The following is a 9,795-nucleotide window of genomic DNA, read 5'->3' as shown; positions in this document are numbered from 1 at the left end:
TGGGGGCTGTGCTTTGGCAAAGTGGGTGGGGTTATATCCTGCCTGTTTGGCCCTGTCCGGGGGTATCATCGGATGGGGCCACAGTGTCTTCTGATCCCTCCTGTCTCAGCCTCCAGTATTTATGCTGCAGTAGTTTATGTGTCGGGGGGCTAGGGTCAGTCTGTTACATCTGGAGTATTTCTCTTGTCTTATCCGGTGTCCTGTGTGTATTTAAATATGCTCTCTCTAATTCTCTCTTTCTCTCTTTCTGTCTTTCTCTCGGAGGACCTGAGCCCTAGGACCATGCCTCAGGACTACCTGGTATGATGACTCCTTGCTGTCCCCAGTCCACCTGGCCGTGCTGCTGCTCCAGTTTCAACTGTTCTGCCTGCGGCTATGGAACCCTGACCTGTTCACCGGACGTGCTTGTTGCACCCTCGACAACTACTATGATTATTATTATTTGACCATGCTGGTCATTTATGAACATTTTAACATTTTAACATTTTGACCATGTTCTGTTTTAATATCCACCCTGCACAGCCAGAAGAGGACTGGCCACCCCTCATAGCCTGGTTCCTCTCTAGGTTTCTTCCTAGGTTTTTGGCCTTTCTAGGGAGTTTTTCCTAGGGAGTTTTTCCTAGCCACCGTGCTTCTTTCACATGCTTTGCTTGCTGTTTGGGGTTTTAGGCTGGGTTTCTGTACAGCACTTTGAGAATATCAGCTGATGTACGAAGGGCTATATAAAAATAAATTTGATTTGATCATTGTAAGTTTGAATTTTGTCAACGTAAGTGTTGGAGAGGTGGGAAAATTATTGTTATCGGTCAATAATGACAAACCTCCTGGCATTGACAACTTAGATGGAACGCTACTGAGGATGGTAGCTGACTCTATGGCCACTCCTACCTGTCATATCTTTAATCTGAGTCTAGAGGAAGGTGTTTGTACTTAGGCCTGGAGGGAAGCCACTACCCAAGACTGGTAAAGCGGCCATTACTGGTTCTGAACAGTAGACCTATTCGTTTGTTGCCATCTCTCAGCAAACCATTGGAAAAAGGTTTTTGACCAAATACAATGCTAAACAAATTGACAACCGACATTCAGCATGCTTATAGAGAAGCTCACTCAACATGTACTGCACTGACAGAAATGACTGATGATTGGTTGAAAGAAATTGATAATAATATGATTGTGGGAGATGTACTATTAGATTTCAGTGCAGCCTTTGATATTATTGACCATTACCTGTTGTTGAGGAAAAAGTATGTTTTATGACTTTTCAACCTCTGCCATATTGTGGATTCAGAGCTTTCTATCTAATAGGGTTTTCTTTAATGGAAGCCTCTCTGTGAAACTTGTAGGATGTGGTGTACTATGACAGCAACCACAGCTAATGAAGTCACTGAAACCCTTAACAAGGAGTTGGAATGGGTGGCCAGTAAAATACTGGTCCTGAACATCTCTAAAACTAAGAGCATTGTATTTTGTACAAATCATTCCTTAAGCTCTAGACCTCAACTGAATCTGTTAATGGATGGTGTGGCTGTTGAACAAGTTGAGGAGACTAAATTACTTGGTGTTACCTTCGATTCTAAACATATACCGTTTTTACCAATTAGGAATGAGGGGTATGAGTAGGTGGCCATGATGGAATGTGGCCAGGTTGGGAATGAACCATAACACCCCTACTCTTACAATACGTGCTATAGGATTTGAATGACCACCGAGAGTCAGGACACTCATTTTAACATCCCATCCGAAAGACGGCACCCTACGTAGGGCAATGTCCCCAAATGTAATCCAGGTTTGAAATGATTATGTTTTAGTCAAACATATCTGTTTAGGCTTCTTGAAGTCAATTTGCAATCTAAAAATATTTGTTTTATTATGTTCATTCTCCGACCATCCGCTCAAGAAAAAATTTGCCCGTGGCTGAATCTAGTTGATGATCCCTGCTCTATGGTGCTGGGGTCAGTGGCTGTAACCACTGGACCACACAGGCACTGAGGCCACCGATAATTGATTCGGCCTATTGCTTGCCTTGAACATATAATAAAACAATTTATGAAAAATACATCTACTCCCAACAAATACTCTATCATAATCCACATAAGAATTTACACGACATGCGCTGTAGCCTGCACGAAGCCTACACAGGCTACTTGAACTAACGCCCAGTGGTCCTACAGTCTAAGAATCTGATAGTCTTTTCTGTTCGATCTCCTATGACACTAGCAAATCATGAGCCAATCACCACAGAGCTCTGGGGTGTTCCCAAAGCATATCATTGGTCCCACCTGGGGAAAAATAGCACATCTCAGTGTGGATGGAGCGCAGTGCACAATGCATGTATCATCTCATCAGCTGGTATATGTTTTTTCCTGTGACATGTACATTTTCTCAGCATAGCCAAGACTGATGGAACAGATCAGAACGTTTAACTTAACTAAACTAGTATTTCTACTCATAATATTGTAATACTCATGAATGTTCCAAAAGGAAACTGGCGGGAAAACACCGGTTTAATGTGTACCCCACATGCCAGTAGTTTCATAGGACAGAGATGGAAAGAGATCTAAAATATTTTAATGTGATTGTCTGGCTCAGTTGACAGCACCATTCATCTGTTTTAAGTAGGCCTAGTACACGTATTAGACTATTAAATCATTGTACTGCACAAATCAATTAACCATCATCAGCGCATGGTTTGAAAGAGGTGCGTAATTCCAGTCCATATAATAGGCCTACACTATGCATAGCCGAATCACGGATACCATCCTATATTTAAGAGTCATGCCCCCCCAACACTTTTTTGCGCAATGTCGGGACCAGCATTGGACTGGTATAAATTGCATACATTTCTAGTTGGGCCATGGGGTGGGGGCATTGCAAATGAGTTGGGTGCGGGGCTGTTGGAACTGAATCTGTTGTATTTACAGTATACCCAGCTTAAGGTACATGTAGATATGGTACTGCATTGTATAGCCTACAAACACTGCTCCCAGCTGCCCCCTGGCAGTGATTCTAAATATTCAATAATAATTCAAATCCTTCTGCTGCAGGATTATTTTCCTCCTGCGATGAAATGGGTCAAATTAAGATCCGACATCTGTATCTTTCTCCTCCTGTTATATATTTTTTTACTTTGGGTGTTAATCTAAAAGTATACAAAGAAAGAATCTGACAGGATACATTTGAGTTCAGAGGAAAACACCATTCAAGTATTATACAACTCAAATCCTAATTTCGAATATAAGGACTATTAGTTAGACTCGTAACAATTCCACTTTGCCTTTGTTGGAGTTTTAATTAATGACTATCTGTCATGTTCTATCCTCATACACACTTAGCACCACTGTACATCTATGACAGTACTACAGTATAAGGCCATGAATTAAATAAGATAGGAGATGGTTAAATGCCAAATAATTAAATGAGCATAGTTCATTGCTGAATCTCAGGGGATCTGCAGTGGATAGCTTGGAAATGTCATACGCATGCATGCGCGCACACGCACTATCCATCCACACACAGTATGGCCGAGGGCGTAGTATGGGCGAGGGCGTAGTATGAATCAGTCAGAGAGCAGTATTTCCAATGATCTTCAATTAATTCCCTATAGTTTTGCAATCCTAAATTTAAGGCAAAAGGGAGTGGGAACAATGAGTAAATATGGCATAGTCCATAAACAGACCTGCCTGCATCCACACAGCCCAAGGTGCTTGCATTCTTTGCTCATTAAGACCGCTATGCAGAGTTATCAAAGGTGTTAGTTGTGTTCCCTGTTCATGGTTCTGAAACATTTTCATGTTATAAGGGGACAGCTTGGGGTTTTCGCAGGTTAGTGAGTTGACTTTCTTCATTTTGGGACTCTCAATAAAGTCTCAACAGATAATAGCTTATTTAATTGTTTTTCTATAAAGCAGTTGTAACGCGGGTCGTCTAATGGGGACCAAGACGCGGCGTGTGACATGCTCATATTTACTTTATTAACTCAAAAATCAAACAAATAACAAAACGACCGTAAACAGTCTCGTCAGGTGCAACATACACAAAACAGGAAACAACCACCCACAAAACACAGGAAAAAACACCCCTACTAAACAGGACCTTCAATTAGAGGCAACGAGGAACAGCTACCTCCAATTGAAGGTCAACCCAAGAAACTTAGACATAGAAATAGACATACTAGAATAAACATAGAAATATACAAACATAGAACATAAACCAAAAACCCGAAACACATAAAACAAACACCCCCTGCCACGCCCTGACCAAACTACAATAACAAATAACCCCCCTTTAATGGTCAGGACGTGACAGTACCCCCCCCCCCCCCCCCAAAGGTGCAGACCCCGTATGCACCTCAAAATAAAACCCAAAATGAACCCCAAATAAAGCGAGGGAAGGGAGGGTAGCCACCGTCACTGACGGTTCCTGTGCTACACCCCCCCTTCCCAAACCTCCCCCCACGGAGGTGGCTCTGGCTCCGGGCTTAATCCGCATTCTAACCTGTCCACCCCTGCTGAAGGCTCAGGGCTGTAGCATACCGCTGAGGGGTGATTCTGGCTGCGCCGGACTGGCGGGGCGACTCTGGCTGCGCCAGACTGGCGGGGCGACTCTGGCTGCGCCGGACTGGCGGGGTGACTCTGGCTGCGCCGGACTGGCGGGGGGGCAACTCTGGCTGCGCCGGACTGGCGGGACGTCGCCGGAAGCTCTAGACGGGGCGTCGCCGGAAGCCCTAGATGGGGAACTGTCGCCGGAAACTCTAGACGGGGCACTGTCGCCGGAAGCTCTAGACGGGGCACTAAAGGCCTGATGCGTGGGACTGGCTTTGGAGGTGCCAGACTAGTGACACGCACCACAGGGCTAGTGCGAGGAGCAGGAACAGGACGTACTGGACTGGGCAGGTGCACTAAAGGCCTGGTGCGTGGGGCTGGCTTTGGAGGCACCAGAACCGTAACACGCACCACATGGCTAGTGCGAGGAGCAGCAACAGGACGTACTGGACTGGGCAGGCGCACTAAAGGCCTGGTGCGTGTTCTGGCTTTGGAGATGCCAGCCTAGTAACACGCAGCTCAGGGCTAGTGCGAGGAGCAGGACGTACTGGACTGTGGAGGCTTACCGGAGAGAGAGTGCGAGAAGCAGGCACGTGCTCGACACAATAAGCACGGGGAGTTTGCTCAGGGCTTACCCCTGGCCCAGACAAACTACCCGTGTGCCCCCCCAAAAAAAGATTTGGGGGACTGCCTCTCATTCTTCCCTGGTAGGCTCCAATATTGTTCAATAACTTGCCCCCAAGTCCAGTTTCTCCTCTGCATCCACTCCAATACCGACCAAGTGCCCATCTCTGCCCGGGCACGCTGCTTGATCCAGTCATGGTGGGTGGTTCTGTAACGCGGGTCGTCTAATGGGGACCAAGACGCGGTGTGTGACGTGCTCATATTTACTTTTATTAACTCAAAAATTGCCAATCAAATAACAAAACGACCGTGAACAGTCCCATCAGGTGCAACATACACAAAACACGAAACAACCACCCACAAAACCCAGGAAAAAACACCCCTACTAAATTGGACCTTCAATTAGAGGCAACGAGGAACAGCTGCCTCCAATTGAAGGTCAACCCAAGAAACGTAAACATAGAAATAGACATACTAGAATAAACATAGAAATATACTAACATAGAACATAAACCAAAAACCCCGAAACACATAAAACAAACACCCCCTGCCACACCCTGATCAAACTACAATAACAAATAACCCCCTTTACTGGTCAGGACGTGACAGCAGTATTCACATTTTAGCTGCTATTGAATTATTCTGCATCCGTCCTTAGGGTTTGTAGCATCTGCAAATAGCGGCATTTGAGTGTACTTACATTTACAGTACATGTATGTTTCCACACACTCAGAAAGCATACATTGTCAGTCATAACACACTGACCTAAAAAAACACTAACAACAGGGAGCATTACATAAATGAACTTTTCTCTTTGAAGTTCGAAAGATTTTTCACATAAATCAGTATTTCATTATAGAATAAGAATAACACCTTTTCCCTTTATTAACTGTACTGAAGTATATGTAACAATGAATTAGAAATGCAGCAATTTTCTTCAATAGCCTTTATTTTTCTATATCTTTGAATATAGCAATTTACTTGTGAAAAATAAAAAGTTGAAGCAAAAAACAAATAATGACAAAAAAACATCAACATGTATTGTATAATCACTCATACTGAACAGTACTGTGTGTAAGGACCGATGCTGGAGTCGAGAAGCAGGTACGGGGAGTCAAACATTTAATGAGGAACAGACAAGGAACAAAACAGGAACCACGTCAGCACACGGGTAACAAAACGACAAACGAACGTTAATGCAAAAGCGGGGAACAGAGCTGGGGGACAGACAGATATAGGGAAGGATTGAGTCCAGGTGAGTCTAAATTATTGCTGATGCATGTGACGAGGAAAGCAGGTGTGCGTAATGATGGTGGCAGGAGTGCGTAATGCTGGGGACCCGGCGGCCTCGAGTGCCAGGGGGAAGAGCGGGAGCATGCGTGACACTGTGAGGGTTCTAGGTCTCCCTCTCTCCTGCATTTGCCCACAACTTCTCATCAACATCACATCATGTCTTCTCTGGCAATTCATCTTGGAAAGTATCTGATGGAATGTCTAATCCAACCCTGGCAGTCTTCAGGAGAAGTCTCTCCACACCCCGCATTCATGGCATCCAGTAAGGACATCTGGTCATGTAGACGGTGGTCATAAACCTTCCACCTCTACGCAGAGAAAAACTCCTCTATGGGGGTTTAGGAAGGGGGAGTATGGAGGAAGGAATAGTACTGATATCCTGGGATGTGCAGCAAACCAGTCTGTGACTGCAGCAGAGTGGTGGAATGCCACATTATCCCACACAACAACAAAGGTACGGGAGTTTCTTGCCGCTCTCTCCTCCGCTGGTACAAGTCGATTATGCAGGTCATCCAGAAAAGAAATGACCCTCTCTATATTGTAGGGTCCAATGAGTGGTTTGTGTAACAGCAAACCTGTCACGTGTGCTCCCTCTCCGGCCTCTAGGTCACCAGGCTGCTCGTTATGGAGCACACCTGTCACCATCGTTACTCTCACCTGGACTCTATCGTCTCCCTGATTACCTTCCCTATATATGCCATTCCCTTTGGTTCCATCCCCAGGCATCATTGTTTCTGTTTCTGTGTCATGTCTGTGTGTTGTTCGTGTATTCTTGTTATGTATTGTTACGTTTATGTATTATAACACTCACTCCCTGAACTTACTTCCCGACTCTCGGCGCACATCGTCACAGAATTTTAGGTGGGAATGACGTCGGGTCCAGGAGCCGCTATATGCTCTCATGCCTGAGACAGATCCCCAGGCTCCCCTGCCTCCGCCGGTTTGTCAGGCTCTCATGCTTCAGCTGGATCGCCAGGCTCCCGCTACAGCTGGCTCGTCTGGCTTTCATGCCTTCACCGGATCACCAGGCTCCCCTGCTTCCTCCAGCTCATCAGGCTCTCATGCCTCAGCCAGATTGCCAGGCTCCCCTGCCTCAGCCCGTCTGTCAGGTTCCCGCGCCCCAGTCGGCGATAGGTTCCCGCGCATCAGCAGGGTTGACCGGTCCGCTCCTGATCCCAGGGATCGTCCCTTTGGTCGGCGTCCTGCGGCTGGAGCCGTGCGTCAGGGAGCCGTGCGTCACTGTCATGCCTCTAGGCCACCAGGCTGCTCGTTATGGCGCACACCTGTCACCATCGTTACGCTCACCTGGACTCTATCACTTCCCTTATTACCTTCACTATATATGTCACTCCCTTTGGTTCGTTCCCCAGGCGTCATTGTTACTGTTTCTGTGTCATGTCTGTGCATTGTTCGTGTTCTCTTGTTTTGTATTATGTTACGTTTATTTATTACAACACTCACTCCCTGAACTTGCTTCCCAACTCTCAGCGCACATCGTTACAAAACCGTCATTGTACAGTGCTGCACACATTGTGATGTTAGCTCCTCTCTGGCATGGGACATCCACAGTTGCTCTCTCTCCAATCATATTTCTTCCCCTGCTGAGTGTTTTTGCCAGGTTGAATCCAGCTTCATCCACAAAGATGAATGTATGTGCAGTTTGCCTGGCTTCCATCTCCATTACTCTCTAAAATACAGTAAATCCACAGTTTTACAGTACTTTACATGATGCCTAGCTGTGTATGTACCCTGTTTAGTTATTGAACAGACATCTTACCTGGACATATTGATACTGGAGTTCTTTCACATGTTCACCGGTTCTCTCAAAGGGTACAGTATACAACTGCTTCATCCTTATTTAATTTTTCTCTAGGACTCTGACGATTGTCGTTGTGCTGATCGTATTCACATTCCCAAAAATGATATTGTCTGCCAGCACTCTGTCCCGAATTTCCCACAGTTTTATTGCATTGTTGCCAATTACCATGTCAACAATGGCAATTTCCTGCGCATCTGATAATATTCTGCCTATCCCTCCTGTGGGAGGCAACCTTTGGATCCTACTGAAAAACACAAAACAATCAATATATTTTTAAATGTCAGTACATCTAAAAATGTGAACATACTGTATTGTACTGTAATATGTAGTTCAATTATCATTGACGGATGCACATCTCACCTGTTGTTTTGGCGGAAAATTCGTACTGTTGATGCAACTGTTGAACGCTGCAGATTTGGTTGCACCCTTAAACCGGCCTCTCTCAAAGAGAGACCATGGTTTACAACATGGTCAATAATTGTGGCCCTTATCTCATCGGAGACCACCACTCTTGGTCTTCTTTCCTTTGTCCTCCATGCATTCTCCCTCTCCCTGCCACTCTTCTTTCCCCACCAACCTGTCTTCCTTGATCCATGTTTCCAAACGAAATAATTCCGAAGCCGTCCTCTTTTGTCTCTTTGGTAACGAGACTAAAAACAGGACACTTGGGTAGGCTTCCAGCTGAAATTACAATCAGCTGTGTTTGGAATGATGAAACTTATAGAACATCTCTGCAGAATATTTAAATCTGGTTACTGCAGAAATGCACAACATTTGCCATCATTCTGTTTTGAATGTGTTTTTAACAGTTTTGGAAACAGTGGGTTAGCATTTTAAAACATGTGCTGCAAATATATAGTTTTGCTAGTGGTGGAGTATGAATGAGAAAAGAGTTCATGGATTTTGGAGAATGTGGTTATTGAATGCTTTTACAGAAAATGCAATGAAAAATGATTCACAGTTTGGTCCACATACACTTCTGTTTCGCTAACTGTGTGAAGAGTTTTGACAATGTGACTTCAGTTTTGACCAATGCATGTTAGCAATTGCAAAAAACTGTAATCCCCTATGGGGTAATTTACAGTAGAAGGCATCAAGATTACAATTACTGAACATACAGGTACATGCTCCATGGGGGTAGAGTAGAAGACGTACAATATTACTTTGTGTATCCCCTACGGGGCAATTTACAGTTGAAAGGCATCATCGAGGAGCCCAATAATACTATTACAGCATACAATACAATGTAGTTACCTGTACATGCATCTTCCATACATATAATGGAACTGCAATCATACAGGGACATAGCCATTGGACTGATTCATGGGTATTACAATGCATTGGAATGGAGTGTGTGTTTGAGCAGCTTTAGACCCTCAAGGGTAAGATTTTTGTCTGCTGTCCTAGAGACTGATGCACTCCTCCCCAGTATTCCTCTCCTCCCCCTGTCTTCCTCTCCTCCCCCTGTCTTCCTCTCCTCCCACTGTCTGCATGATTTATGTATAATTATTACCAGGT

The sequence above is a fragment of the Salmo salar genome, chromosome 01, assembly GCF_965601325.2.
Source record: "Salmo salar chromosome 01, fSalSal1, whole genome shotgun sequence".
In the NCBI taxonomy this organism is placed as follows: domain Eukaryota; kingdom Metazoa; phylum Chordata; class Actinopteri; order Salmoniformes; family Salmonidae; genus Salmo; species Salmo salar.
The sequence above is the reverse complement of the archived record's forward strand: the minus strand, read 5'-3'. Positions refer to the sequence as shown.